This window comes from Hakea prostrata, unplaced genomic scaffold, assembly GCF_041222555.1.
Source record: "Hakea prostrata isolate BN-2017 unplaced genomic scaffold, UWA_Hpros_2 contig_112, whole genome shotgun sequence".
In the NCBI taxonomy this organism is placed as follows: domain Eukaryota; kingdom Viridiplantae; phylum Streptophyta; class Magnoliopsida; order Proteales; family Proteaceae; genus Hakea; species Hakea prostrata.
In genome coordinates, this window is record NW_028291231.1 from 165,667 (window position 1) to 173,522 (window position 7,856).

General features: G+C 39.8%; 1 long non-coding RNA gene across 1 annotated transcript; it reads left to right on the forward strand.

Moving 5' to 3' along the window:
* The first annotated feature begins 494 nt into the window (after nucleotides 1-494).
* On the forward strand, nucleotides 495-7,362 carry LOC148998844 (uncharacterized). Its single transcript, XR_016171097.1, has 3 exons — nucleotides 495-725; nucleotides 829-884; nucleotides 2,014-7,362. It is a non-coding gene; the product is annotated as an uncharacterized LOC148998844 (long non-coding RNA).
* Nucleotides 7,363-7,856: the final 494 nt, after the last annotated feature.

Below are 7,856 nucleotides of genomic sequence, written 5' to 3' on the forward strand. Positions count from 1 at the left end.
CCGAACATAGCGGATTAGGGCGAACTTGTTACTGAGTTAGTTTACTTCCTCAGCACGCTACCTTTTGGACCCGGCCCGCTCAGAAGCGAGTCCATTCCTTTCGTTCTGACCGGGGTCGAGGGTCAAACCAAGGTTGAACCGGGTTCGGTTATATTTTCTCCATATCAATGTGATTCTATTTAATTTTGTTCTTAGGATTAGAAATGTTTTTGCTGATTTTCTTGCTAGGGAGCGCCTTGTCTTTTCCTTTCTCTGGAATATCCCATCTTTATTCATGGTTGATGTCTCTTTGTCGTCTAGGTTTCTTGGCTTACACTATTTTACTTAATGATACGCCTTTTATTTATTGACCAAAAAAAAAAAAAAAAAAAAGGAAGAAAAGAAAAATGAGAGAGAGAAAAGGAAAATGGGTTTTACCGTTTAAAAACACTTAATGGGCTCACGAAGCCCACAATCTGGTGGGCCTTAAAACCGTCGGTCCACTTAATCACCAAAAGTTTGGAAACTGGAGCGACAACCCTCGAAGAGATTATCGGCTCGCCACCGTGTGAGAGAGAAGCGCAGAGTTAGCGGCAGGGCAGCAGTTGCAACTTGCAGGCAGCCAGGCTAGCTAATCGAGCTCTTCGTTTGATTATATCTTTATATTGCTAATAATGTCGGTTCCTGTTCTCTTCTGTCCATCCTTCAGGTGAAGTATTCATGGGAGCCTGAAAATTCCCCAAAGCGTGAGCATTTCGAGCTCGATGCTCCTTTACATTTCTGTTGAAACCCTTGCTATATGTTGCCATCAATTCTTAATCTTTTCATGGTTTGATCTGTTTCGTATAGTGATAATTTTTGCAGCCTGTAGAGCCAGGGGATCTAATCTGAGGGTTCACTTTAAGGTTCGTTGCGATCCGAACTCAGAAGTTTTATTTACTTTTCTGGGGGGAGGGGGTCCACTGCGTTTTGTTACCTTTCATGTTTGTATGAAGAAGAAAGACTATTGTTTCTCATGGTAGGATGTTTTTACCGTTATTCTTGGATCTAACTCTGCCAGTATGTATGCGTAATTGAATCTTCACCTCTATGCATTCGTAACTTCTTCTGTGCGAGAAGGGAATTACTTTGTCTTCTAGTTGGTGTATGACGAGTTATCTTTTTGAATAAACTATTGTGTCTGATTTGCCTGAAGATTCTTCCATTAGTTGATCTCCCAGCATCTATTTTATAAGGAGCTGATGAACTAGCTGTCTAGCTGTCTTGACATGTCAAAGGTTATTATTTTAGTTGACAACTCGAGATCCTTGGTACTAGAAATATTTTAGTTGGATCTTTGAGATTGACCACGTAACCTAATTCTTGAATTCATCTATCAGGCTGATGAGATAGGATGTTTTTTGGTCCCAAGTGTTAGATGCATATATGACAATGATTTGTAATTGATATTTTATCAAATCAAACGGGATGTAGCTGACCCCAGTACCCCAACAATGAATGCCGTGATGCGCTGGTCAAGGATTCCACAGTAAGAGAAGTAGGTGGTTTGGTAAAAGGTGTGGTTGAGAAAGGAGGTTTGCGTAAAGAGTTACGTTGGTTCAACTGGTTAATCTGTATTGTCGAGGGTGACATCTTCTGTTCGGGGAGCATCTGTGTTTTGCTGATGAGAAGCCTGTTCTTCTTTGTTGTAGATTGGTCTCTGCAGCTGCAGTGTTGGATTTGCTGCATCATTTCCATTATGTAACAGGCGGCAAGCAAATGTCTAGAATTGACAGAAGTGCTGAAAGTGAATTACATGGACATGGGGAGAGGAACTTGGACCAGAAAACAAATTCACTTGTAGGTTTAGAATTATGACAAACTACCTACAGCTATAATTCATGGAGACCTTTGCCCAAGGATTTGTTGAGTTATCAATGAATTTTTGCTGGCAATACATGCTAATGAAACATTTTTTTAATATAATTATTTGTAAAAAATATCCTGTGGAAAATTCCCTCATGTGAATATTTTATCTTTGCTTTTTTGAACCAGGTGGAATAAAGCAGGGACTTGTTGCCTTTGTCTACCACACTTAAACTACATGGGAATTGCTTACATCATAATTGAGTGAACCTGTTTTACTTTTGGTAAGAGAATGCCCAGTAAATGTTACATGATAACCATTTTGCTATTTGAGTTATATGTTGTATACTTGTATGCATGCTTTTGTAGTGGTGCAAAGTGGGTATGAGTATTTTTTAGACATCATAGTGTTTTTTATGGCTCCTTAATTGTTGGTTTCAAACCAATGGCACAATGGAAGTGGATCAGAGGACATCGCTTTTGCATCCCAATTTCGATCAAGATAAAATAAATGAAATTTTATGAATCATTTGGTTTACCTTAGTGCCATAAATGTAGCACCTCCTCAAAGACAATAGCTTTTCCACACTTGAGCAATAGGAGGTTAGATCTTTTCAACTCCTCGAAGTTTTGAGTAATTGTAAACTTGCAGAAGTAGCCCTTCCCTTCAAGCACCAGGCATTTGAGCTCTCTCTCCCACCCCCTACTGATTTGTGTTAAGTCTTAAAAATAGTAAAGTAAAAGAAAGATGAAAAGAAAGAAAGAGAGAAAAAGAAAGAAACGGAAGAAGAATATAGAAAATAAGAAAGAAAAAGAAAAGGCACGAACGAGAATTCAAGATTGCCCAATATCTTTCAAGATCCAACCCATAGTCCTCTAAGAGTCATTCCTACGCCCCTCCAATCCAAACCGCAGGCTTCCTCTTTCCCTTCTCATCCTTCCTAGTGTAATTTTGGATATCCTGCTACCCAATAAAGGATGTCATCTTGGATTTGAACAAACCCCATAATTTCACTCATCACCCCATTTAGTTTTGCAAACCAAATCTTATTCTATAACTACCCATGGAAAATTTACTTGTCCCTAAAATTACTTCTAAGGTTCCCCATAAGTCCTGAACCTATTACCGTCTCAACCTCTGTAACCCATTTAGGTTTTGTTAATTCCCATCTTAACCTAGAATCCAAATTTAACCATACTATCCATTCCATCATAATTTGATTGGAAGATTCTAGGCAAACCCTCAATTTTAGGGAATTGGAACCCTAACCCTAGAATTGGGTTTAAATCAAGCAAGAGCCAAATTTGTGTGGTCTCTTACTTCCTCTTTCCTTGTAATTATAGTCCCAGCTGGGATATCTTTGTTCAAGCAAATTTCAATCATATAAAATTGCATCTTCTCTTTTTTGAATCTGCTCAAACATAATTTCCATTTATATGAAATTGCATCTTCCCTTTTTGGATTTGTTAACACAATTTTCTTAAACTATGCTAAGTAATTCTGGTTTGAATATCTACTTTCTACGATTACAGAAACACCTTTGCGACCATAATGTGAAAGGGTAGAATCTATAAGGCTACAACTATAAAACAAGAATGTGACTCCTTACTATATAAAATGAGATAATTAGCCTATACATTTTCCTAGTTTTTTTTTCTTCATGTAAATTGAACTTCTAATTTACATATAAGACCTTCTACAATTCTAAGACCACATGATGAGCTTTGGGCATGTATTTAAATACCACTAAAAGAATATTTAGAATAATATTAAAAATTAATAGATAATTAATTTTCATTTCATAAAATTATTTGTAAACAATTTAAAAAAATTACATTGGTACTAGATACATGTCTGATCAATCACATACTTCTGATCTTTTGATATTCTTGAACCAATGGCTATAGTTTCCATGTCGAGCATCTCTTTCACTACAGTGCAGGATCTCATATGGTCCACGAGACTTCAACCATTGGGTTGCCAAAATAGGCGGGATGACACCGTAAGTAAATAGCACTTCTTAGTTCAAAGGTCAAATGATAGGTTCGAATCTCGTACTCTAACAACCGATAATACCCCATGCGAATATACACATGCTACATGCATTCATATTTTTTATACCAAAAACTCATTTCTAATTATATGAAATGCAACAGCCATATGAACCAGGATTTATGGTCCTATCCCTTGTTTAGAATTATTTTGGGTGAAAACCTAAGGAACCACTTCAAGCCCAATTAAATTATGCAATGCGTAATAAAAAAATTAATGAACATTTTATTAATTGAAGTGGGTTTGATGAGAACACATCCAACATTTACTTGAGGTTAAAAAATTAAGAGATTTTGTTTCTTAAGAAAGCTTTGATGAGATTGCAATGGTTAGTTTAACATCACCAAGCGGATCATTTATCACTTCAAGAGAAGAATTTAGAGTTCTTGCAGAGTGGAACCATGTAGTACCAAACATGAGATAGATCTTCTGAAGAACAAGGCTTTTTTCGGATTTCATCAATGAATTGGCAAGGAAGCATAAGTAATAAGAGTGAAAAGAATCCTGAAAGGAGAAAGTCAGACACCAAGGGCAAGGAAGGCCCTTCTAACGTGGGTCAACCCCACCTCGGCATGTAACAAATCTATTGATCGATTAGTGTTTGTGTTTAAAAACCTTGGAGCCTGAAAGCAATGTGGTTGGGCCACACAAATCAACTAAATGGTATGGCATGCATGTAGCTTCAATCATGCTCATCACAAGAAGAAAGGATGGATGGGCAAGTCCTCGTGCATGAAGTTTGTGGATTCGAGTCCAACTGATTGTACCACAAACCTCCAATCCTTGAGGAAGCTTCTTACCAAACCAAAGAAAGGGAATACATATCCTGTTGTTGATTCCCTTCTCCCGAGTGCTTTTACACTCTGGGTTCCAAACCTTCCAACACTTGAAAAAAAAATAAAAATTTAATGTTATATGAGTACTTTGCCATTTATGGGTAAACTGCATCCCTTTCCTTTTCTGCTAGACGACCTGGGGGCTTCTTCCTCGAGTCCTATCTTGATTGCGCACTTGACGAAAGAGCTTTACAAGTGGCATTGCAATATTGCTGGATTGGGCTTTCGCTCATTGTCCAAGATTCCCCATTGCTGCCTCACATGGAGTCCAAGCTGTGTCTCAGTCCCCCGGGGTGAACCCCTGTAGGTTCTAGCTGGGATTAGTGGTTTAATTGGCAGTGGACATTTCATAATAGCAATCTTCTTTAGCTCTTATGATCACTTTCTTTGTTACTATGATCTCATTTTATTTTCATTTCTTTGTTGGTAGTCTTTTTGATCCATATGAGAATTTATATACTAGAATTTGATTAGATTTTCTTTTGGTTTAGGGTTTAGGGTTTTAGGTTTTGGGGTTAAGGACAACACATGAAAATTGGCGAGAAACATAGACACCCTAAAAAAATTAACTTTTTTGAATATTTTTTTTGGGTGACCTACTTCCTTCCAACTTTAGTACTGTAAAGTGACAAACGAGTAAGTATAATTGTTGTGACATGATATTTGAGGAAAAAAATTAATATTAGAAACTCCTTTGGTGAATTAAAGTGATCAAGCATTCAAAAGAAAATAATTACAAGCGCAACATTGCGATACATGTTGTAGTCAAAACATCTTATTTGTTTTTCCTCTTTCTTTATAATAAAACAATCATTAACTTAAAGCAATTATCAACTTAAACAAAAACTGCAGTAAATGACAAATGTATAAAGAGAGTATCCACTTGGGACCTGGGGGAAAATGGGACATCACACCTTTTGCTAGTTGAGACTATAGCTAAAGAGTAAACCATTGCAACATCTTGTCCTGGGGTTTGTTCAACAAGTCAGTTAGATATATTGCTACCTCAAAGAAAGACGAACCCTAAAGGCTACATTATAGATTAACCAATACCTTCCTCCCCTTCTCAAATTTTGGAATTTCTATTATTCTTTCTTTCTTTTTGGCGGGGATATTGGAGAGATAAAACAAGATTGTGTAGACTAAGGCCAGAGGTGAAAGTAGTTGAGGAGCCGGTAAATATAAAAAATGTCTTGAATTTTTTTTTGAGCATAGTTTTCACGGCGATGAGGCGATGCATGGTGGTTTAGGCTAGTTGAGGCAATGAGTCGATGAGGCGCCCTCCGAGGTGCTTTTGAGGCGGTTAGGGCGTTTTAAGTGAAATTTTTAGTGTACATCTCATTCACTCCAATTCATTATAAATCTATCATATCTTATATGATAATAATAAAAAAAAAAACTAATATTACCTACCTTTAGTCATCCAACATACTACAAACCACACATAGTAGGTCCTAAATAAAAAGCCGCGGGAAGAAAGGAAGAGAAGAAGTCATCTGTCGCGCGGCTTGCCAGAGTGTCGTCACGGGAATGGAAGAGAAGAAGAGAGGAAGAGAGAAAGAGATTAGGGATTAGAGTGAGAGTGTGAGACTCGAGTCAAGAACTTACTCTTTTGATTTTGTTTTTTTATTTATTTTAACATTTGATCATGTTGGTGCAAGAAATGTTATCTTAACAACATGGTTCGCTCTTGATCTAGCTCCAGCTCCCAGCTCCAGCTCCAGCTCCAGCTCCAGCTCCAAGCTCCAGCTCCAGCTCCAGCTCTTGAGACCAAAGCAAGGTGAAAGTGGGTCGCCTCTGAGGACGGGAAGCCACCTCCGACGATCGAGTTAGTCCAGGCCAGCAAATAGCAATCTCCATTGAGGAGAGAAGACCCAAGAGATGATAAAGATCATCCTCTTGAAGGGTTAGAAAGCTGAAGATAATGAAGGCTGGAGTGTGTAGAGCTTACCCTGCTTCTGGCCTCCTCCCCTCCTTATAAACCGGATCCATACCTCTTACGGCGACTTCCTGGCTGTAGAGCAGAACAAAGGTCCCTTCAGCCGCCCCTGAGCTTCGGCGAGCAAGGTCCGTCAGACATCCTGCCGTCCCTTGGGCTCGAGGAGATCCAAAGTCGTGACAGGCATAGATCTCGTTTGGATATCCCTGCTGAGCACGTGGCCATCTGCTACGTTGGACTCTTGATGAGGATAAAATGGACCTGGTGCCGTAAGTGGCCCAAGACCGGTCCCGACCCAATCCAGCTGGGCTAGGTATATTTGGGATTATAACACTAGCCCCCTGGTCTTTATGGCGAGCTTTTTGGCATAAAGATCAAGCTTCTCGCGCCCGGCAGGTATTTGAAACCCCCAAAAGTCTTCTTGGAAAGAAAAGATAACTCCCGATTAAGTAGCTTTTATGTCTTCACCAAGTTCCCAGGTGCTGTCGAACATCACACTTAATGTTTTCCCAAAACCGCCAGCCATTGAGATGATTCGTACTTCTTCGACGGTAGGCGCGCCTTCCCAAGACCTCCATTCACTCCATCATTTTCTCCTCAGACGAGAGGCAAAGAGAAAAAGGTGAAAGTCAGCCTTTTTGGGAAGGATCCCGCTGCTGAACCGACAAGTGCCACTCAGAACCCTGCCTCCGAAAAGATAAGTTAGAAGAAAGTCTCCCGGGGGTCCTTCCACCGGGACCCACAAAGCTTTATTGAGATAGAATTTTCCGATGTCTCGTCCTTCCGCTTCTCCCAGAGTGGAGAAGGTGAATGTCCCAGAATCCTCCAGTGATACTCATCCAGATGTCCCTGAAGCCGGCGTTCCTCGGCAAGTTCGAAAATCATCCGCAAATTCTCGAGGCGCCACCAGTTTTCCCTCCTCAAGAAGAGATAAAGCTCCGGAAGATCCCCCCAAGCAAGAAGAGTCCTTTGCAGGCTCCCGAGTGGAACATCTCCGCAAAAGGGGGGCCTCTCTGGTCAAATATTGAAAACCAAGGAGTGGTTGAAACATGGTGTGGCGCCTGCCGACTAACTTCCTCTGCACCTTTTGTCCGCTCGTCTGGCAGAGTGGAGTCCATTGAGCAATTTCTTGTTGTTTTGACTCTTTTTGCTTTTCTCATGTGCTTTCACCTTCCTTTTTCAGAGTGTCTATGAAAGTGCTTTT